This window comes from Rhagoletis pomonella, unplaced genomic scaffold (genome assembly GCF_013731165.1).
Source record: "Rhagoletis pomonella isolate Grant_MI unplaced genomic scaffold, Rhpom_1.0 Rhpom_scaffold_00003, whole genome shotgun sequence".
NCBI lineage: Eukaryota > Metazoa > Arthropoda > Insecta > Diptera > Tephritidae > Rhagoletis > Rhagoletis pomonella.
In genome coordinates, this window is record NW_023458557.1 from 44938427 (window position 1) to 44963606 (window position 25180).

The following is a 25180-nucleotide window of genomic DNA, read 5'->3' on the forward strand; positions in this document are numbered from 1 at the left end:
AATACCGTACTTTCAGCAAAAAGTGGCAGGTATTGGAAAAGAGCGCGTGGCACCTCCCATACAAACTGAAATTCCCATATCGCTTATCGCTGGATCGACTTAAGCCAGCGCCCTGAAATTTGACACAGCTATATATGCTATTAATACCGTGCTTACGACGGAGAGTGGCAGGTATTGGAAAAGTGGGCGTGGTACCTCCCATAGAAACTGAACTTTTCATAATGCTATTCCCTGGATCTGCTTAAGCTAACGTCCTGAAATTTGACACAGCTACATATGTTGTCAATAATGAACTTACTTGCTTGCTGTCTCCATTAGCGTACAGCCGTCGCGAAAGATCTGTTAGTTTCATCGCAAGCGAAATGCTCATCGCAGAGAAATTTTGGTACCTGGGCATGCCTCCGCATTTCAGAAAAAACTGAGGTGCACCTTAAAACGCATTACTAGAATCGAAACGATAATAGCCGAGGCCCGCTCTTTTAGTTTTCTTTTACTATAATATGTAGCATCACGTAGGTCCAATGAACTTTTATTTTTTGTATATCCTTCTTTCCATATTACTAAAAAAAAAAATTCAAGATAGTCTCCTCTGACCTCATATATTATAGAAAAACACAACTTCATCAAAAATTTAAACTTAAAACAAGCTGTGAAGCTCACTATTTAATAGTTCACCCTTGCGATGAGCGGTGTACACAAGCGATTCATCGCCAGAGATCTATCGCAGCAGATGCACAATCGCTAATGGAGACAGCAAGTTACGGCTAAAAGTGGTAGTTATTGGAATGGCTACATCTATATAAATACATATACATAGATAGGCAAGCATCACTCGGCAAGGAACCATTTACTCCTAGATTTCTAAATCGTATTGAGTTATTATAACTTTCTTTTTAATATTTGGGAAAGGGTAAAATTTTTTGTGAAAAATTTGATTTTTTTTAAATTTTACACAAAGTTTGAAATTTTAATTTTTATGAGTTTCGCTATAGAGGTCCTATCTACATACATACCTGTATACATAAAATGGTAGCTGTTTTTGTTGTTCGGACTAAACTCAAAAACCACTGGAGAGGTCAGTCAAATTGTCGGAGGTTATATCTTTCACATATGGTCCTATTATAGACTAACTACTAGAAAAGTCGCTTGGTTGCACTGGAGTTAGGTCATTTATAAGTGTCGTATTTATTGACCGATTTCGTTCAAATTCGCAATGTGAGCCTACTGCATGATGAATTCGTTTGCTAAAAATGGACCCGCTGGGTGGCCCTGGAGTCGAGGTATTTAGGAAATCCTCATTTTTATACAAACTGGTTGAAATTCATAATGCGTATTTATTTCATGATAAGCAATGGTTTTGCAGAAAAGGGACCCAAGGATGGCACTGCAGCCGTAATATATAGAAAACCCATGTGTTTGGTCTGCGTAAGTGTAACACGCTTGACGTGTTATTAATTAAATACAACACAATATATAGCGGATGGCTCAAGATTTTATTGTATATCACTTACAAGATGATACGTTTATCTTCTTCAGCGTTTTAATAGGAAAAGATAGAGGTGGAATCTTCTTTAGAGATGTGTGATGTGCTAGGTATTACAAATTATCGATACAGGACACTTGGCACATAATGCCCTGTTTACACATTGATATTAATTGCTCCTTCCTAATACCCTGCTTACACGTACGAACTTATTACATGCTTTTTTTTTTAATTATAAAATTACCCTAACGGCGTTTGGACCAAGTTTAAACTCCATAATCACGCCCAATTTTTTTTTGGTGCTCTTACGGCACGACCACTTCTTGTTCTATACGTTTCTGGCGTTGTTACATCTGGAACGCTTGAACTAGTTGCTTCTGAATCTAATATCTCGGGCGTTATATCTTCGAATATTGTACTGGGAGCTTCATGCTCATCCGAGATCATTGATTCATCCACATTACAATTCGCGTTATTGCTTAGAGTATTTTCAATCCTGGTATGACTATCGCCGTTAACATTATTTTCACTCCCAGTAGTCTGCGTTGGTAGCCTATTATTCGTTTCATAATTCTGATAATTGCCTAAGTTTTGCTCGTATAACAAATCACTAGCACTGAAGTCTTCGTTTCGAGCCTGAGCAATAAGGCGTCGATTGCGTCTAAAATAATTGTTAAAACTATCTCTGATAATATATGAGCGGCCATTAACAATTTCGACTATTCTACCATAGTGCCATTCCTTCCCGTTTTTCTTGAAAATTACTAAATCACCCACCCTCAATACCGGTAGCGCCTTAGCGTTGCGATCATAATAATATTTTTGCTTATCTCTTTTTTGTTTAAATTTGTTTTGAATTATCGTTTCCTTTAAGTTGTTTCTGATCAAAAGCGAGTTTGAGATCGGTAATTTAGTTTTAAGAAGTCTACCAAAAAATAACTCTGCCGGTGCGAGCTGCATACTCGCCAACGGCGTTGTATTGTATTCTAGTGACCGGTACTGAAATTGATTTGGTTGGTTTGCTTCGAAGCAACGCTTGAGTATGTTTTTCGCCATTGCTACACCCTTCTCGGCTAGGCCGTTACTTTGTGGATATAAATGGACTATTATCACATTTGATAACTGTGGGATATCCGAGTTTGTCAAATATTTGAGATATAGATGTAATTATTTCCTTTGACGCATTATTACGAAGTTTTAATGTGACCAGATATTTAGAATATGCATCTATTAGCGATATGTAGTCATGACCAGCGTGTTCAAATAAATCTATTGCTACTATATGATAGGGATATTTAGGGACTTCCTCCTGAACTAATGGTTCCTTTTGATTATTCCTCTTGAATTTTTCGCAGATTTTGCAGGCGGTGACAAGTTCCTTGACTTGCGTATTCATTCCTGGCCAATAGTACATCTTTCTTGCCCGCGCAAGAGTTTTTTCAATTCCCAGATGAGGTCCATGTAACCACATCGATATTTTTCGCTGCAATTGCGATGGTATGATCAACCGATTATCCAAAAACAACAATCCGTTTTCAACATGTAGTTTGGATTCAAGCTTAAAAAAATGCTGGCTAAAATCATTCAGTTGATGATATCCAGGCCAACCATATTCAATGTAATTACATATCCATGAGTAGTTTTCGTCAGCTTTTAACATTTCTCTATATAAATTATAATTTTCCTCTGAAACACGGGCCGTTTTTGTCACCATGTGGATGACTCCCGAGAGTCCTTCAATTTCTGAGACATCAGCTACTTGTGCTCTCGACAAGCAATCGGCCACCAACATGTCTTTTCCTGGCTTAAAAACAATAGACATTTGCGAATATTTTAACAGAAACATGAACATTCTTTGTAGTCGCATTGTTACGTCATCAATATCTCGTTTGACTAACGTTTCCAACGGCTTGTGATCACTTTCAACAGTGAACTCCCGTCCATACAAATAAAAATGAATCCGTTGGCATGCAAAAACAATAGCCAAAGGTTCTTTTTCTATTTGAGCCCACTTTTTCTCACTACTGCTGAGGGTTCGTGAAGCGAACGCAACAGGATGCCCGTTTTGGATGAGTACACAACCCAAGCCGTCCTTAGATGCATCGGTTTGCACTACAACTGGTTCCTTTGGATCATAAATTGCCAACACCGGCTCTGATATTACGACAGACAGCAAATTTTCGAATTCTTTGTTATGTTTGTCCGTCCATTCGAAATCTACATCATTCCTTGTCAAGTAACGCAACTCTGCCGTATGTTTTAAAAGGTTCGGTATGAATTTAGCTAAATATTTAAGTAAGCACAAGAATCTTAAAACTCCCGCCTTATCTGTTGGTTTTTTCATATTTAAAATTGCATCACGATATTTTAAGTCCGCTCTAATTTTTCCTTCCGATATTACATTGCCCATGAACTTTACTTCCCGTTGTCGATACTGAATTTTTTCCTGATTAAATCTGATGTTGTTTGTTCGAGCCCTATCTAAAACTAAATTTAATATCAGATCATGTTCCTCTTCATTTTCCGCGCAAATAGCTAGATCATCGAAATAAACAATTACCCCGGATACATCTCCAAATATTTGAACCATTTTCCGTTGAAACATTTCCGGCGCACAGTTGAGTCCAAAAGGAACACGGTTAAATTTTAATCTCCCAAACGGAGTCATAAAAAATGTTAAATCAGAGCTTTCTTTGTCTAGTTCCATATGCCAAAACCCACTTTTGAGATCGAAAACCGAAAAAACCCTTTTATTTGCTAACTTTGACGTTAAGTCATCAAATGTTGGAATTAAAAAATGTTCGCGCTTGATACAAGCATTGAGTGGTTTCGGGTCTAGGCAAATCCGAAGATTTCCGTTGGGTTTCTCAATTATTTGCAAGTTATTAACCCAATCGGTTGTGTAGTCTACAGGGGATATGATTTCATCCCGAACCATGCCATCGAGCTCTGGTTTTAACTTGTCCGTGAGAGAATTAGGAATCCGTTTCCTATAGTGAAGCACTGGCTTCGAATTGTCCGATAATTGAATTTTAAACTTTCCGGGAAACTTACCAAGTCCGTTAAAAACATCACTAAATTTTTAAAAAAATTATTCCTTTGATTGAGGAATGCACACAATGCCTTGAATATCCAATCGCTTGACTAAACCAAACCTCTCACAGGACTCTAATCCGAGTACTGGCTCGCAATTGTCATTAACAACTAGGAATTCCGCTGTATGTTCTATCTTTAATTTTAAGTCCAAACATTTCAAGTTTATTTTTCCGAAAATTTTTATTTGATTGCTGTTGTAATCATAAACAGAAAAATCGTTTACTTTCTGATCAAAAGTAATTTTCAACTTTTTACACAAACTTAAAGGAATACAATTTACATCTGCGCCGGTATCAAGTTTGAATGTTACAGATTCATTTCGAATTCTAAAATCCTTGGTCCAACGCTTATGACCTTGCTTTTCTGAATTCAATCTACGAATTGTTTTTGAACTAATAACTTTTCTTAACTTTACAGGATTATCACCAAATTTACCTTGCACATCACTCCAGTTTAATACAGCTACGTTTGACTTGTTCTTGTTGCTGTTGTCCTTCCCTGCATAATTTCTTGTTACCGATGTCTTCTTTGGCCTTCGACACATCTTCATGAAATAACCTTTCTTTGAGCAATTACGACAAATTATTTTCTTTGCTTTGCACTCATTAATGTGACCTGGTTTCCACGAGTCCCCACAATTGGAGCAGAAACGATTTACTGCGCCGACGATAGTCGAAGCCGATTTGTCGTCCGAGTTGATCGCATTTAGTGAACAGGTTTTATTATCCAAGATACACTTGTTTGCGTTAGCTGCTTCGTAAGTTTTGCATGTAGCAATAATGCGCGTTAGTTCGTCATCCCGACTGTCTAAAAGTTTCCGCTGTAATTTCTTGTCAAACACACCTACTACAATACGGTCACGCAGCATTCGGTCCTCGTATGAGCCACCACACACACACTTAAACTCACAGTAACGTACTTGAGTGCGTAATTGTGTTTCGAATTCCTTGAATGATTGGTGTTCCTTTTGCACAATCATGTTGAACTTGTATGACTCCATCGCCACGTTTCGCTGAGGCAAGCAATGAGAATCAAATTTTTGCAGCACCTCCTCTAATGTTCGCTGTTGGACAACTTGTTCAACGCGCGCTGGTTCTTGCTCCACCCCTTCAACAATCACGGCTGGTATTTGGCGATCAAACTTGACTTGGCCCAGCAGTGAATCTTGGGTTCCATCATTAGGGTATAATGTGCTATATACATTTGCACCCTGTGTGCCCAGCAGCCAAATAAAACTTGCAATTTTTGTTGGTTCCGGCTCTTTTGCTTTACCACTGGCAATTAGGTATACCATGAAGCTGCGCTTCCAGTTTGGCCACTCCGTCGCCAAATTTGCGCAATCCAATTCCGCTGGTGTACGCTCACTCATAATTTCTTAGCATTCTTGGGAAACTAGCGAAATATATATTTTGTTCGCCACTTCAGACACCATGTAACTTGCTTGACGTGTTATTAATTAAATACAACACAATATATAGCGGATGGCTCAAGATTTTATTGTATATCACTTACAAGATGACACGTTTATCTTCTTCAGCGTTTTAATAGGAAAAGATAGAGGTGGAATCTTCTTTAGAGATGTGATGTGCTAGGTATTACAAATTATCGATATAGGACATTTGGCACATAATGCCCTGTTTACGCATTGATATTAATTGCTCCTTCCTAATACCCAGCTTACACGCACGAACTTATTACAGTAAGCGCACCTTTGTCTGACGCCCTCATACATCCTTAATGCGATCTTGCAGTCACCTCCGATTGACGAAATTGTTTGGGGCGGACGTTAGTACAGCAATAAGACTTAAAGAAACCAGTTCATAAATATTAAGACGAATTGTAAACAAGGAATGATTCGACCACATCCGGCCAAGAAGGAACACGGTAGGTATATCATTGGCTTCATTTGAACGATATTCAAGAGATTACACAACTCTTTTAGCCAATGTACGGGAAAAGTTTTCATCCTGTGGGTCAGCGAGGATTCAGCCCTCCTATAACATAAAACGCACATCTGTGCTCTTAGGTTTCCGTATAAGAGCTTTTATTGGCTTACGCATCGGACCAATGTTGTACTTGCAAGATCAAAGAAGATTATACACGCTTGGCAGAGATTTCACAGGTGAAAATAAGACCATCGGCAAGCTCATTACATCGAAAGGGATTAGTATTCCATATGGCATCAAAGCACCACTATTTTTGGAATCTTTTTGCTTTACAGGCCGTTTTTTATTTTAAACACTTTTTTTTTGCATTGGCCCACGCAAGAGTTCTTATTAGGCGCCGCGAAGCAAGCGGGCATTGGCTAGTTTAACTTATAAAATAATTTTGATTTCACTTTTTAAACAGGTGGCATCCGTCTTCCAATACCTCAAAAATATTCTTGGCATTGAAACTAAAAATTTCTTACCACTCCTGCGTTTGACGTTCTTATATTTCGTTTAACTTGTGTATAAGTAAACTAAATTCGACATTTCAAGCAGGTGGCAAACCTCTTCAAAATATTTTCAAACCACTACTTTCTAAAACCGTTTTATATAAGATTAATTTACAGAATTTTGGAAATGGCGCGCTATCAAATAAACAATGATGTGTTGCTCTATAATAACAAAGTATATTTTGCGTTAAAACTATTCTGAGTGCAAGTACAGTATTTACAAAAACTCTTACCTATAATAACAAGGAAACGACAATTAAAGTTTATTCTTTATCTGCTAATTCCTTTTCACAATTTACAATTATTAAATAGTATTTTAATGTTTTAACAGCAGACACTTATTCTACTCTTGACACTTATTCTAATCTTCCTTCTTCTCTTCCTCTATATCGTACAATCCGCTATCTACCTTACCAGTGCTCTAAAGAGTGTCAACATTAAACTTAAAGAAATACATTTTCTTTACATTTATCTTACCTAATATGATTTTTTAAGCAGGTGGCAACACTCCTACAGTTCAGCTAAGAAACAAAGCTTTTCAAAACCATTTCGATTTATACCCAGTTTGTATTAAATGATTTATTTTCTTAAATAATTTGAAAATAATTTTTTAAAAGGTGGCAACTCTTTTCAAAACAGTAAAACCTTATTGCACATCTACAGTCCAAGGCTTTTAGTTGGAAGCCTCATTTTGGAAAACCGTCATTTTGGAAAACGTTTTGACCCAGGTTTTGCACCTACAATATTTATTTTAGTTTTGAGGACAAACATTTTCAATTCATCTTCTAAAATTTATATTTTGATTTTTAATGCGAACATTTTGAAATCGCTTTTTAAAAGGATCGTTTGATAATTGAAAATTCGCATATTCAGATGAGGTTCCAAAATGTTTATTTATGTTTTAAAATATATGTTTTCAAACCTGACTTAAAAATTCTATTTTGATTAAAACACAGTCATTTGATATTTAAAAATATACATTGTCATACATTTATTGATATAGATAGACGTAGGTACATACTTACATTTAAATTAGTTACAAAAATTTAATCAGTACGTGTGCTGATTTTTTTCTATTGTACTGATTTTTAAGAGCCCGAAATCAGTACGAGAAATCTACTGATTTTTGAGTTTGTACTGATTTTTACATTTGATACTTTTGTAAATTGGTGTAATTGACATTTACTTGAGGTTTACATGTACAAAACAATGGTTTTTGACAACTCATACGTGTGAGCAGATTGAAAGCATTAATTAAATTTAAACCATTATTAAAAAGGTGTCAGCTTGCAATTGTTTCGTTTCCTGGATTTCGCAAAATAACAAACTGTTTGGATTCAACCCAACCCAACTTCACGATTTGCAGGTTTTACAGGATTTACAGGAAAAGCTGGTTTTGCCCAGGGTGGGCAAAAACTCGGAGTTTGAGCGAGCGAGCGAACAAACTCCTACTCAATGCCTCGCAGGCAACGAGGCGCTTGCAGCTCGTACTCGTAGCAGCAATGAGGCGAGGCACGAGAAGTTTGGCTTGCTCGGTAAACGGGCGAGCGCTGCTTGTTTGCTCGCGCTCCTATTAAACGAGAGAGGCTATTGTGTGTTGCCTCGCTCGCAGTGCGAGGCGAGTAGCTGTCTGCATACTCGCTCTGCTAGGAAGACGAGTGAGCGACGAGCGAGCGCTCCTAGTGTACTATACAACACATGCATTTTAGTGCACAAAAATGTGAGAATGTAGTCAATAGATTATTAACGAAAGTATGTTAATAATTGTATGTACATATGTACATATGCATATAAATATGTGAATATTATATTAAGGCAGCATTTAAAACAACAAATATAATTTATTACATACATAAGCATAGATTGTGGAATGAAATATTTTTTAGAGTTATATACATACATATGTACATACATAACATGCATATTTATATATGTACATTAGGGTTCGCCTTATTTATAAAAGTCTCGCAGGAAAAGTTCTCAGGGTCTAAAAATGTTCTTCTTAATATGAAAAAGAGAAATGTAAAGTTTCAGGCTATTCCGATACTGTTTAGAGGTAGCGACTTTAGCTTGAAGTTTTACATACTTATATTATGAAGAAAACGAGTAATTTTTATTTAAATGTTTGATTTTACATTAAAAAAAAAAGTTTTACCTTCTTTATAAACATGGCAAGTAGACCTAAGCCACTTTATTTCAAAACAGGATTCATTTTTTAAATGGTTAGAAATATGTCGGTTTTATAATGTTTTTTATCGAAAGCAAACTGTGTTATTCCTAACAATGTCCATAAAAAGATGCGGTTACTTACATTTAAAGGTTTTAATGTGCTACATCGACATTAGTAATTAAAAATTAGTGGTGTTTTCCAGTCAGAGCTATTTAAAAACCAAGTTTATGGGAACTGAGCAGCAACTGTTTCGATCAAAAGTTTTGCTCTCTCAATTTCCTCTATTTTGCAATTTTTGGCAAACGAAAACGCAAATACGTGATACTTTGCAATATTTTTTGCAAACTTTCGCATACGGAAACACTATCGCGAGAGCACTAAGTATACAAATACCTAACGGTAAAGTAACGAACGTGACTCTGACAAATCGTTGGAATCGCGGACTAATAATTAGTACGCGACTTCTTGTTCAAAGCACTGGTGCTGCAGTCTGCTTTAGTGTGTTTGGTTTATTAGAAGTTTTAGAAGTGATGTCTATGCGTATTTAATTAAAAAAAATATGGCAAATTTACGTTCAAGTGATAACATTTTTTTACTTGGACATTATTATCCTCAAATTGTTGGATCCAAGTTACCATCCAATAAACAAGTTTTGTGAGTGTTTTTTTACAATCACCATAAAGTCAGTTTAACAGTTCGTGAAAGTGCAGCTCTAGCAATTAAAGAGGCATCTATATTTTGGTCAAAAGCACGAATTCCAATTTGTCAAGAATACCATTGCGTTTCAAAACTTGAACAATTATTTAGCGAATGGAAAGATCTCCTGAAGAATAGAAACAAAACAAGTAAGACCTTTAGAGCAAAAGAGGAGGCTGCTTTTCTTTCACGTTTGAATCAACTTTTCGATATTGCCCACGCGGACGCTATGACGGCGATGAGTTGAGGAGGACAAATTATTCCTTGAAATGCAGCGCCAAGACGGGCGCCCAGGCCATTTAGCGGGAGCGGACGTACTTCTGGTGAAAAAGGAAAAGCGGTGAGAAGAACGTGAATTACAGGCGCACACCCGCAAGCAAAGAGAAAGTGATCGCATCGCTATAATAACGTCACCCATTGTCCAAGTTAAGAAAAATGTCCTATCATATGATTTTAACTTAAGATTGTTATTCTTTGTAGGTCTTACATCGCCATCTGAAAGTGAGAGCGATGCCAGTAATATGTCAATGCCAGTTCCAGACGAATTAAACTCTTCAAATATAAAACCGGAATCATCCATAGCAATACGAGGCAGAAAACTATTTTTCACTCCGAGAGTATTGTCCTCGCTGGACAAGTGGAAATTACTAATAATGCAGCCATGCATTTGATTTCTGCAATAGCTGATGCCTGTGGTTATGACGTCAAAGAATGTGCATTCAATGCAAGAACATTGCAGCGTCTTCGAGAACAAAATAGAGAAAGAATATCAATATCGGCCATAAATAAATGTCAGGACGTGGTAATGTACATATATTTATATACTTCCACAACATTTAAAAACCAACACTACTAGTTTACGCTTTCTAGATTTCAGCAGTGGTGCACTGGGATGGTAAAATGCTTCCAGAATTAACTGGGAACGAGAAGGTAGAACGCTTGCCGGTTATTGTATCACACGCAGAAGGTGAACAGCTGCTGGGGGTACCCAAATTACATGCTCCTACTGGACGAGAAATAGCGAATGCAACTTTCAAACTGCTCAACGAATGGGGTATCGCAGATAAGATTGTGGCAGCCTGTTTCGATACAACTGCATCCAAGTCAGGAAGATTGAATGGCGCTGCAACTGTGTTAGATCATCTATTATCGCGCAGCCTGCTATACCTTCCATGTAGGCATCACATCAGCGAAATATATTTACGAGCTGTATTCGAATCGTCTTTTGGAACCACGTCAGGAACTAATGTTCCCCTCTTTGTAAGATTTAAAGATTCTTGGAAGAAAATTAACCAACATAATTTCAAATTTGGCGTTGAAAATTATTATATTGCTACGCACTTGAAAAATAGTAGGCACGATATCATTCATTTCTGCCAACTTGAGTTGACGAAAGACCATGCACGTACAGATTACGCGGAATTTTTAGATCTCACTCTTTTATTTCTGGGGCAAGTTCCAAAATCACATCAGTTTCGTGCTCCTGGTCCAATGCATCATGCACGCTGGATGTCCAAAGCGATATACACGCTAAAAATATATCTATTTCGGGAAGAATTTAGAATGTCAAAGCTGGAAGAGATAAACCTGCGTGACTTATGTATTTTTATAGTCCGGTTTTATGTGCAGTTTTGGTTCCGTGCCACTGTTGCAGTTGAAGCTCCAAATCAGGATCTACAATATATACGCGCTATGTATAAGTATAAAGAGATTGATGCGAAAATTTCAACTGCAGTGCTCAAAAAAACTTGTAACCATTTGTGGTATTTATCTGACGAAAACATCGCTCCTGCATTATTCGATGATAACGTTCGCTCCCTAGAGAAACGAAAAATAGCGAAGCAGTTACTGGAGTTTGATGTTGGTACCCAAAACGACGAAAAATCAGTCAAACGCCTAGACTTGAAAGAAAAAGATTTATCAACGTTAATTTCAAAGCAATTATCTGATTTCATCACGCCCAACACCCTTAAGTTTTTCGACCGCTTCAATATTTCAAGAGCGTTTTTGATGGAAGGTCCTTCTGAATGGCATGAAAACGAAGATTTTCAACATGCTGTTAAAATTATTAAAAAAGTCAAAGTTGTTAATGACACAACAGAGCGAGGTGTTAAGCTTATGCCAGATTATAATCAAAAACTGACTACTAAAGAGAGTGAATTTCAGCATTTATTGCAAGTTGTGAAGGAATACACTAATCAATTTCCATTGAATACTAAGAAATCCCTAACAAAGTAATATTTTATAATTCATTTCATTAATAAATTATAATTTTTGTGGCAAATCGTTTTGTTGTTTTAATGTTAAATCCAAATGTTCAAAGAAATTAAAAATTTTCTTCATAGTATCACAATATAGGACTTTAAGCTTAAGTCGCCACCTCTAAACGTTATCGGATCAGACTGAAACCTTACAATTCTCTTTTTTATATCATAAGGAACATTTTAAGACCCTGAGAACTTTTGAGGCGGCACTTTTGTTTTGCCAAGTACAAATAAGCCGAACCCTAATGTACATATGTATGTACGTATTTATGTATGCATGTATGTACATATGCATGTATTTTGTCTTTACAGCAGCCCTGCAGTACAGGGGAGTGACTACCGGACTGCTGAATCGGTAGCTACCTGATAAACACCGTCAATTACCGACCGACTACTTGCAGTGTATTGCATCGATTACTTTTACAAGGCAATGTCCTAGGCGGTAGTCACCATCGGCTCTCTCTGCACTACCGGGAGTTACTAAAGTATTCACTTGCGTGATTTATGGGCGCCCTGTGTCGTAGTTTTTCGCAATTCTGCTTACGACTGGTTCGACTCTGCACTACCATGTGCACTACCACAGGTTAATAGAGTAGCTACTTAGCTAGGAGTCGGTGCAGTAGCGGTTCAAAAGTAGCGATTGACTCCAGCAGTACTGGAGGGAGGGGTCGGCAAAAGTTAAACTGTGACTGTGTTGGTGAGAACAAAAGAACTGCTCCGCATAAGCAACCCAGTAGGAAATTACGAGAAGTGAAACAAAATTTTTAACTTATCGGTCTTCAATAAAAATATATAAATACATATATTTAACACATACAATGTACATATATGTGCATCGCTTATTTACTATAAATGTATCATAATCCCAAAAAAGCAAAAATCGGGTTAAGTATGCAAAAATTTACATTACCTCTTTCTTATGATGTGTGAAAATTTCATAGCTGTAACGACTACCAGTAGCTCACTAGAACAAAATCAGCCTATCCTGAGATTCGCCCGAAAAAACAATTCACCCGAAAAATGTTCATCCGCGCATAGTAAACTCACGGAAACAAATGATAAAGCTGAATATGCATTAATTTTACCCTTGGGAGTGTATGTAAATTCAAAACTTTAAAACTGTTTTTTTCGAGTTTTTAGTTTTTTGAGTTATCTATACTCTATACTAATTATATAAAGAGAAGTCCCTTTTTTTTGTAACAGGTAATCTCGCGAACGGCTGGTCCGATTTTCATGAAATTTTGTATACAAATAGCTTTCGGTAACCACCATGTTTTAGGCTAAAAAAATTAACTTTTTTCGTGTAGGTGGACCAGGGATCGTTCTATTCGAAAAAATCTTATTATGGTCCGATTTGCTTAATCTTTGGTACGTAAGTAGCTTTTAAGCATATATTAGCATATATGACCCATTTTTTCCGGGAAGTGGTCCAGGGACCGATCTATTCCAAAAAATCTTATTTATGGTCCGATTTGCTTAAAATTCGGTACGTAAGTAGTTTTTAGCATACATTAGGATATATGGTCCATTTTTTCCGAGAAGTGGACCAGGGACTGATCTATTCGAAAAAATCGTATTTACGGTCCGATTTGCTTAAAATTCGGTACGTAGGTAGCTTTTTAGCATATATTAGCATATATGATCCATTTTGTCCGAGAAGTGGACCAGGGACCGATCTGTTCGATGAAATCGTATTTATGGTCCGATTTGCTTGAAATTCGGTACGTAGGTAGCTTTTTGCCTGGATAAGCTTATAGATCCGTGTTTTCCAATTTTCATGCAATTTCGAATGTAAATAGCTTTAAGTAACGACCATATCAAGGGGCGAATTCGTCACTAGGCAAGATTTTTTGGCGCCAATCAGAAACAACGGATACTGTCAAAATATAAGTATAATCTATACTAATTATATAAAGAGAAGTCCCTTTTTTTTGTAACAGGTAATCTCGTGAACGGCTGGTCCGATTTTCATAAAATATTGTATATAAATAGCTTTCGGTTACCACCATGTTTTAGGCTAAAAAAAATTAACTTTTTTCGTGTAGGTGGACCAGGGATCGTTCTATTCGAAAAAATCTTATTATGGTCCGATTTGCTTAATCTTTGGTACGTAAGTAGCTTTTTGGCATATATTAGCATACATATTCCATTTTTTCCGGGAAGTGGTCCAGGGACTGATCTATTCGAAAAAATCGTATTTACGGTCCGATTTGCTTAAAATTCAGTACGCAGGTAGCTTTTTAGCATATATTAGCATATATGATCCATTTTTTCCGAGAAGTGGACCAGGAACCGACCTATTCGAAACAATCTTATTATGGTCCGATTTGCTTAAAATTCCATTTTTTCCGAGAAGTGGACCAGGGACCGACCTATTTGAAAAAGTTGTATTTACGGTCCGATTTGCTTAAAATTCCGTACGTTGGTAGCATTTTATCATATATGATCCATTTTTTCCGAGAAGTGGACCAGGGACCGATCTGTTCGAAACAATCTTATTATGGTCCAATTTGCTTAAAATTCGGTACTTAGGTAGCTTTTTAGCATATATGATCCATTTTTTCCGAGAAGAGGACCAGGGACCGATCTATTCGATTAAATCATATTTATGGTCCGATTTGCTTAAAATTCGGTACTTAGGTAGCTTTTTACCTGGATAAGCTTATAGATTCCTGTTTTCCAATTTTGATGCAATTTCGAATATAAATAGCTTTGAGCAACGACCATATCGGGGGCGAATTCGTCACTTGGCAAGATTTTTTTGCGTCAATCAGAAACAAAGGATACTGTCAAAATATACTTATAATATATAATATATCTCAGCTAATATATATTTTGAAAGCCCTTTTATAGTTTTCGCAAGGCTCGAGAGCGGCTAAACCGATTTTTTTGAAACTGCCACCTGCCGCACGTGTCCCAAGGATGGTTTTAGGCTAAACAAAAATCTATATGTAAAGGGGGCGTTGCACTTCCCATACAAACCGAATTTCTCATGCTACATATCTCTGAAAGTGTGCATGGTAGAGTTCTGGAACTTGGTATGGAGATATACGAAATCAATCGCATACCCTTGGAGAAAAATTTAAGCTATTGTAAAAAGGGGTGTGGCATCTCCCATACAAACCAAATTTTTCACACTACGTATCTCTGGAAGTGTTCATGGTAGAGTTCTGGAACTTGGTATGGAGATGTACGAAATAAATCGCATACTCTTGGAGAAAAATTGGAACTATTGGGAAACGGGCGTGGCATCTTCCATACAAACCAAATTTTTCATATTGCATATCTCTGGAAGTGTTCATGGTATAGTTCTGGAACTTGGTACGGAGATATACGCAATCAACTCTTGAGGAAAAAGTGGAACTATTGGAAAAGGGGGCCTGGCATCTTCCATACAAACCGAATTTTTCATACTGCCTATCTTTGGAAGTGTTCATGGTAGAGTTCTGGAACTTGGTATGGAGATATGCAAATCAATCGCATACTCATGAAGAAAGAGGGCAGCTGTTGGAAAGGGGGGCGTGGCACCTCCTATGTTAATCGAATTTTTATACTGCATATCTCTTAAAGTATTCAGATATGTATGTAGTTGAAATCAAGCCCATACTCATGGAGAAAATTTGGGCTATTTGAAAAGGGGGTGTGTCTTTGAATATATTTTTTAATTCTTTTGTAGGTGTGTTGGTGAGTGAAATCCTCCTAAATGGTTGTACGGATTTTAACGAAACTTTTTGTGTGTTTGAGTGGGTGTCTGGATGGTTTAGTTTCACAATTTAATCCGACAGTTGGCGCTGTAGTTGAGTTATTACTAAAAATCTTATTTATGATCCTATTTGGATAATGTTTTAAATATGTATGCAATACTATTGCAAAAAACGTGCTGCCAAGTGCTGAAGTCGAGCTATTACTAAAAATAGCCAAGTGAGAAAAGGGGCCGTGAAGGTCAGATTAAATCGACCTGTTGCACCATTGAGTATATCTAGCGCTCCTGCGTTGCGATTGGCCCAATGGATGTGATTTTCCAATATTATTATGCGTTCAAACTTTTAAGGTATTTCGTCTGAAAAAATTATATGTATATTGCATTTCTGTAGAACAATGATTCGCACCCATTTTGAAAGTGCCACCAACTATACTGTAAAGCTTCTAGGACATTTACTATAGAACCGGGTCATTGTTGCCACCAGGGAGTGAAGAGAAAATAATTTATTTCGCTTTGCGAATAACCGTGCAATGAAATGCCGCACAACTGGAGAATTTCAAGAACTTCTTCACGGATATTTATTAGGTTATTTAAAGCGGAAAATGACCACCAAACCATAATCTTAGCAGACGAATGTGCCAATGAAAATCGTAAACGTGAATTATTGGTGAAAATGTTGGACCAAAAAGTTTTAATAAAGTATATAAAAATTTTGGGCGGGACGAAGTTCGCTAGTGAAAATATATAAATAAAAAATTTCAAAATTCATTTTGATTCACCCACGTCAAATATTGAAAATTTAAATAAAAAAATTTAAATTCATGTTCACCAAAATTTTCCATATCATTATGAAATGATCAAAAATGTCTTTTAATAGCATACATATTCCCTTTAAAAACCACCCTTTAATACTTTGAAAAAAAAATTGCCTCTTTTTCATTAAAAAGCCGTTGTATTTCTTCTTCTTAAAAATGTTTCCTTATGAAAAGAATCAAAATATCTTTGAATAACATATTCTTTATTTTTTAAATGACATAACACAAAATGCATTGCATGTCAACAAAAGCATTTTCAAGCATGTAATATTTCTCGCAAGGCATTTTTTCATCAATTGTGGTCAGTGATCGGACTTAAATAAATTTGTGTGGTAGAATCTGCAAAAAAAATGAGGTAGATCTCAGGTTTTGGATCAAACTTTGTACAAAAATTAAAAATATTCTGCAAGGTTTCATCTAAATTGCAAACTTTTTAATTAGACTCTAAAAAAATTTAATTTTAGTATAATAAAGTGCAAGATTGAAGTTACTAAAAATTGCGTTGAGTTTTAGCAATTTTTTTCCTTGACAGTTTAAAGCAGTTCCTTCCATATCAAGATAATTATCGAACATAGTTCGAAAGATTTCTGCAACCTTGCGGAGTGCTGCCAGCTTTCCTTTTTATCACATCACGATGTAGCGAACAAATGTGGCACGTTCCAGAAACCGCTACTTGGGATTTGCCGATTTTGAAAATTCTCAAGTAAAAGTAAAGAACTCTTTAGAAACTTTAAATGCACTGAAATTTGCTAATACTTTCACAAAAATCGCCGTTTTTACCATTTTCGCTATAAATTCTTTTTATAAGTCATATATTTTGCAATTTAACACAATAAAACCACGTTTCCTGACGAAAAATTTAATATTGAGGATATTTACTATTTTACACTTTATTTTATCCTCACATTTTGCCTGTTGTTAGTGTTTAGTGTTGGACAATTTTTGCTCTTAAAATTAACTAAAACTACTCAAAAACGCGAATATGTGGTAGATTTCAGACCTTGTGTGGTAGATGTGGTAGATGCTCAAAAAAGTGGCAGATCTACCACAATGTGGTAGAAGTCCGATCTCTGATTGTGGTATGAAGCGCCGACAGAGAAAAGTAAGTAACGAAGATATTAGCCGTGTTTTATTTGTCCCGAAATTTATGCTATTAGCTTATTTTGTATGGAAGACTTACCCAACATAATTATATTGGCTTATGAAAAGCTATCTTGGCTTGCATATTGAACAAGAGGCATTGCCATTCACCATCAGAAATTTTCTCCTTCAGCCAATCAGAAAGAGGCAAAAACTTACTTTGACACTATTTGCAGTCAAACAACTGTCAAAATTAGGCTAACATAGGAAATAAGCTAATTTCGTTTTATTTGACCAAGATTTAGCTATTTGCTTGTGATGGTTGAATAAAACATGTACACATATAATAAAATTGTAACAGGTCGATGTCTGTACATTATAGATATTAAAGAAAAATTAATGTGGGGGCTCTTTATTAGAGCACCAGAAGCCAAATCAACCATTTTTAGAATTTTTGTCTGTCTGTCTGTATGTTTGTTCGCACATTCGTGGTAAAATTTATGAACTGATTCCTGGGTAGATATGTTCGTGTATGAAGGCGTCAGAAAAACTTAACGGGGTTTCTATACATTTCGGCTGCAGCGCCATCCATTGGGTTCATTTTATGCAAAACCCTTGCTTACCATAAAATGAATACGTGTTTCAACCCTAACTCCAGCGGCACTAATCAGGTAAATTTTAATCAAAAGAATTTTTCATTATACAGCTACATAGCTCACATTTCTAATTTGAACGAAATCGGTTAATAAATACGATTTTTATAAATAACTCTACTCCAGCACCACCTAGCGAGTTTTCTAGTAGCACGTAATTGGGCCATATATGTATGTAAGATAACCTCCGACAATCTGACGGAACTCTATTTAGTGTTTTTTGAGTTTATTCCGAACAACGAAAACGGCTATCATTTTATGCAAATAGGTATGTAGATAGGACAGTTTATAGCGAAACTCGTAAAAGCAAAGCTCCATTCTTTGGGAAAAATTAAAAAAAAAATTTCAAAACATACAGACAAACATAGCAAAATTTTATATTTGGCTTCTGTTGATCTAATAAACCCCCTATTAATTTTTCTTTAACGTCTATTATGTACAGATATCGGCCTGTTGCAATTTTATTATTCTCAAATACTCTCGTTTGATACCCATATCGCAACACTTAATTTATATTTGGGCAATTCACAAGGTGTTGTGAAGTTATATTTTCCTAACAAAAGTTGTGTTAAAACACGACGGTTGTGAACACCTGTTACGATTATTTATTATATCTCAGCACTTAACCTCACATAACACCGAAGTTGTATCGTCATGTGTTATTTTTCTTCACAAAACAATAACAACATTTTTACAACTGTCATGAAATATCATGACTTCACGACAAACACGACAAATACGACACCTTGTGAATTGCCCAATTATAAATTAACTGAATTAAAGTATTCAAATAAGTGGCAACCCGCTTCAAGAATATTTTCAAAAGTAAGCTTCCTAATCCTCTTTAGTTTAATATTCGTATTGCAATATTTCATTTATTTTACAAATTTTTATGAATACAATTTTTCAATCAATTGGCAAATCCCCTAAAAATATTTTCAGCATTAAAATTTCCTAGCCTCTTTAGTTTGATGCCAATATTGCAATATTTAATTTATGCTATCAATTAAATTAAATTAAAGTTTTCAAATAGGTGGCAACCTTCCACAAAAATATTTTCAGCTGTAAGCCTTTGTAAATTTCTTTCATTTGACAGCCATATTGCAGTATTCACTTTACCGTATCAATTGGCTTAAATTGAAATTTTAAACACAGAAGGTAACTCTCTAATTTTTTCTTCTATATTGGAAGCTAGGTTTCTAGAGATACATCGGTGAAAACTGCATTCAATTCCATGTTTCCACCTGATGCGCGTACAAATATACAGACAGACAGATTCAAAAATTCTAAAAATAGTTTATCTGGCTCTGTAGCTTTAATAAAAACCCACGATATTAATTTTTCTTTAATATCTATAAGGTAAAGACATCGACCTGTTACAATTTTATTATATGTATAGATGTAGATATAGATTTCATTTATTTTATCAATTTAATACAATAAAATTTTTCAAACAGGTGGCAGCCCCCCTAAAAATATTTTCGGCAATAAAATTTCCTAAGCCCCTTCAGTTTGATACCCATATTGCAATATCCAATTTATCTTATAAATTAAATTAAATGTAAATTTTCAAACAGGTGGCAACTCTAAAAAAATATTTTTGGCTGTAAGCATTATTCAGCCTCTTTCTTTTGACGCCCATATTGCAATATTAATTTTTTCTTATCAATTTACTTAAACTCCAATTTTCAAACAGGTGGCAACTCTCTAATTTTTTTTCTTCCTATATTTTAAGTTAGACCTCTAGCAATACATCGGTGAAAACTGCAGACAGACAGACAAAAATTCTAAAAATGGTTGATTTGGCTTCTTGTGCTCTAATAAAGACCCCCCCCCACATTAATTTTTCTTTAATATCTATAATGTACACACATCGACCTGTTACAATTTTATTATATGTATAGATTATTTAACATTAAAAAATCATACCTACATAGATATGTATGCACATATGTGCCTACCTAGCAGAAAAAACTGGTGAAAATAGCACGCATCTATTCTTCTGTGCATGAGAATATATACATAAATAAATTCATACATATGTGTATATGTGTATGTACATGCATATATGCATGTGTGCGTACAATCCTTTACTCGAAATGATTAGTTAATGCAATTGTCTGATCAGCTTGCCTCATTTTCCTCGCTCGTTTGCTCGCCTCATTTGCCTCGCTCGTCTTCTGCTGCAAATGAGTGCCTCGCTCACTGCGCTTTTAATCATATATTAAGTACACTGAGAAGATGACAATAAGAGATAATGTTTAGCTTATAATTAAACATCCACTGAGAAATCGGCTGCCAGTATGTCAAACTTAAGACGACTACTGCTACGGTGCAATGTAAGTTCTAAAAATTTGGAAAAGGTGCAAACTACCGACTCTTGGACACGATATATTGTGAAGACCCCAAGTCCATCACTAAGGGCCTCCACAATTTGAATTTCATTTTTATATACATATATATACTTATTGTTGAATTTTGATAATTATTATAAGTGAATATACATATTAAATGAATTGTTAATTATACAAATACGTGAGATCGAAATACATATGTACATATTTATATTGAAATTACATACATACTTAGGTATGAACAAGTAAAAGGAAGTAAAGAAAATATTGGCAACAATGTTGTTAAGATAACTGTCTGCCTGCATGCAGGACAGTAAAAATAGAGCAGCAAATGTAATTTGAGATGACTTCTGGTAGAGTAGTCGTATACTCCAGTCGATCGTGCAAACGCAGATTGGAACGGCTAAGCAACGATTGTGAAGACTAAATTGCTTAGTAGGTAGATAAGGTATATGGTGTGACGTGAAAACGCTGCCAAAGCAATACGTTATATTGGTGTGACTGAAATAGCTGTCAAGTAGTACTTATATGGTGTGACATGGAAACGCCGCCAAGGAAATACGTAATATTGGTGTGACGTGCAAACGCTGCCAACTAAATAGCGAAATAAAGAAGCGTCACTATAAGAATCATTCGCGTATTTATTTTAACGTTTGGATAAGGGAACCCAACATCCGACTGAGCCACAGCCCAGCTATAGACTGGATAAACCGGGTTCGTTACAATTGGCGCTCAACGTGGTGCCCTTATAAATAAACGAAGCAGTAAGGGCCAAGGAGGAGAACCCACAGATAATAAAAAAGTGAGGTGAAGTGATTTTGAAAAAAAAAACTACTTAGCAAGAGTGCAAATACATCTATAAAGTGATAGAGACACGGGGAGAATCCCAGAAATTAAGAACTGTGAAAGTTATCAAACATTCCTTACCAATAAGAGGGTAACGTGAAACAAAGGAACATAAGGTGAAAAAATATATAAATAAAAATAAAAATAAGAAATGGTGAAAACAAAGTGGGTGTACTACTTAAATAAAGAGGAGCTTGTGACCTATATAACGTAGCTCGGCCTTGACAATTCAGGAACCGTCGAGGAGCTGCGTAAGCGCCTCTCTACATTTATACAAGAGGAAGGGCAGACTGAGAACCATCGCGATCGGGTGACTGATTTAGCGCTTAAGCATACGAAATCTACAAACGCGGTGAACGCACCAACACCGAATAGAACCGAAGGGCTACTACTACCGCCTACACAACAACCCTTCAACGACGACAGTGCGAGAGGAACGCCGGACGTGCCCATTTATCCAGTATACGTCGACTCACAACGATCAGCCCCAACGACCATGGACCGCGTACGCAAATGGGGCGTCAAATTTGATGGCGGCATGGACCCGCTGGGTTTCATCGAACGCGTCGAGGAATCAGCAGACGGGTACGAGATAGAACGAGACGCACTTCCACGAACATTACCCGACTTGTTTAAGGATAGAGCCCTCGTCTGATTACGAAACAATCATGGCCACTGGAGAGACTTGGAGACGTGTATGCGAGACTTCCTGAAGTTTTTCTTGAATTCCCGGTATTTTGAGAGACTCGATGATGAGATACGGCAGCGTGTTCAACGGCCCAGGGAGGCGTTTAAAGACTATGTACTGGCGCTACATTCCGACTATACGGAGGCACAAAAGCTTCGACGCATATATAAGAACTGCCGAAGCGAGTACCAGCTGTACATCAAGCAAACTGAGTTCAACGCTCTTGGAGAGTTGGTAAGTCTGGCCGAAGACTACGAGAATATCGTAGCAGAGAAGGAGTCGCAGCGAGCATTGCCCCGCGCGATAACCCCGAGACGAAATTAAGAGCGCAACTACACTATCCGAGAGGAGCAGAGAAGAGAGAGGTATACGATGCCAGCGAGACGGAACGATGGAGGCGATTATGCGCCACCTACGTGACAACAACGTAAAAGCGAAGAATCTAGCCGAGTAAACCCACGAACGGCGTGCAGACGACGTGGCGAAGACGGACATTTCGCCTACGAATGACGTGTGATCGGCGGAACATTCGAACTTCAGACTGTTGCCGTGGGAAACAGGGAAACGGCCAAGGACCCCATTCGCGACGAAGAGTGGGGTCTCCAGTAACGCACCCTCAGTCAATGTAACACCAATTCTTAAGCAAGCGAAAGGGCGAGTAATCGCCAGAGCAACAGTTGATGGTAGAGCAGTAATAACGGCGGTTGATACGGGAGCAACAAAAAGTTTTTTAAGCATTAGAGCAGCGAACACCCAGGGAATCGAGCGGTCGCCAAGAGTGAACAAAAGAGTGGTGATGGGAGATGGCAGACCAATATCGGTCACAGAAGCGGTAGAGGCGGTGGTAAAGGTGGGCAATCAAGAGAATAGGAGCGAGTTCCTCGTCCTACCCGGGTTAGTCGATGACATGGTCCTTGGGACTGACTACCTGACATTGACGCTGAAGGCAGAGGACGACATCCGAACGAAGGCTGCATGTACCACGATGTTAGAAGTGCGCGAAGTAGAGAGAGCTGAGGAGGGCGAAAAGGCCGCAACTGAACAACCCACATCCACCGAGGATACGACGGAAGTCGAAAATTTCTTAAAGAAGGAGATGCTCGCATTCGAGAAGATCACGAGGACGACTAACATCGCCGGCCATAAGATATAATGCGAGATGATCGACCCATAAAACAGCGCTACTTTCCCAAAAACCCGAAAATGCAGGAGGTAATAAACAGGGAGATCGACAAGTTGATAGAAAAGCAGTGCATCGAGCCGTCGCACAGCCCACACGGCGCGCCAATCGTGCTCGTAAAGAAGAAAAACGGAAAGTGGAGACTTTGCGTGGACTATCGGCAACTTAACGTGCGCTCGGTACCGGTTGCATACCCACTCCTACGAATCCAACACATTTTGGATCGACTGAGAAGAACTAAATTCATTAGCAGCTTGGACTTGAAGAATGGGTATAGGCAAATCCCAATGGAATAGAGTAGTAAGGAGTATACTGCGTTCACTGTGCCAGGACGTGGCCTGTTCCAGTGGCGCGTAATGCCGTTCGGGCTACATTCAGCGCCTGCGACGTTTCAACGAGCACTGGACAAAGTCATCGGACCAGAATTGAAACCGCACGCGTTTCCTTATCTGGGCGATATTATTATCACGAGTTCGACGCTAGACCAACACATGGAACACCTGAAAGAAGTGTTTCGACGATTGCGACAGGCGAACCTCAAGATCAACCCAGAGAAGTGTGAGTTCTTCAAAAAGAGTTTGAAATACCTGGGTCATGTGGTGAGCGAAGAAGTGATTCACACCGATCCTGACAAGATTGCGGCGATTAAAGGATTGACACCGCCAAAAACACACGCGAGTTACGGCGCTTTCTGGGCGTGGCGTCGTGGTATCGGCGATTTGTTCCAGATTTTTCGCATATTGCACACCCTCAGACGTCATTACTGAAGAAAGGAAGTCGATGGGAATGGGGCAATGAGCAGCAGACGGCCTTTGAAAAATTAAGGATCGCACTAACGGAAGCACCCGTATTAGCCTGTCCAGATTTTCCCAGCACTTCACGCTACAAACCGATGCCAGCGATTTTGGACTAAGTGCAGTACTGACACAGGAGTTAGACGGCGCAGAGCGAGTCATAGCCTACGCTAGTCGACGGCTGAACAAGGCAGAGCAAAACTACTCGGCGACTGAAAAGGAGTGTCTGGCCATTGTGTGGGCTATAAGGAAAATGAGACCGTACCTGGAGGGTTACGCATTTACTGTTATCACCAACCACCTGTCCTTGAAATGGCTGAATGCGATCGAGAGTCCCTCAGGATGCATTGCAAGATGGGCACTAGAACTCCAGCAACATACATTCGATGTAAAGTTCCGCAAGGGTAAGTTGAACGTCGTTGCCGATGCACTGTCGCGACAACCCCAAGACGTACAGCTCAACATACTTGTGCAGGATAAAGAGGCAACGGCCTGCAAGTGGCTGACCGAGAAAATGGTAGAGGTGAATAGGACACCAGAAAAGTTCCTGGACTACACAGTTGTAAACAGCGAACTGTATCGACACATCGCAGTACAGATGGGTGATGAAGACACAACACCGTGGAAGCTATGCGTGGCAACGCCACTACGAGAGAGACTACTGAAGGAAGTTCACGATAGTCCAAGCGCAGGACACATGAGCGTCCGCAAGACGGAAACGAGAGCGAAGGCACGTTACTACTGGCCCGGAATGTTCAGGGACAAAAAGAGGTATGTCCGACAGTGTACTACCTGCCAGATTTACAAACCCAGCCAACAGAAAACTGCGGGAAAGATGCTGACCCAGATTGCAAAAGAACCTTGGACCACAGTATGCGTAGACTTTGTGGGACCATTGCCACGATCAAAGCACGGAAACGC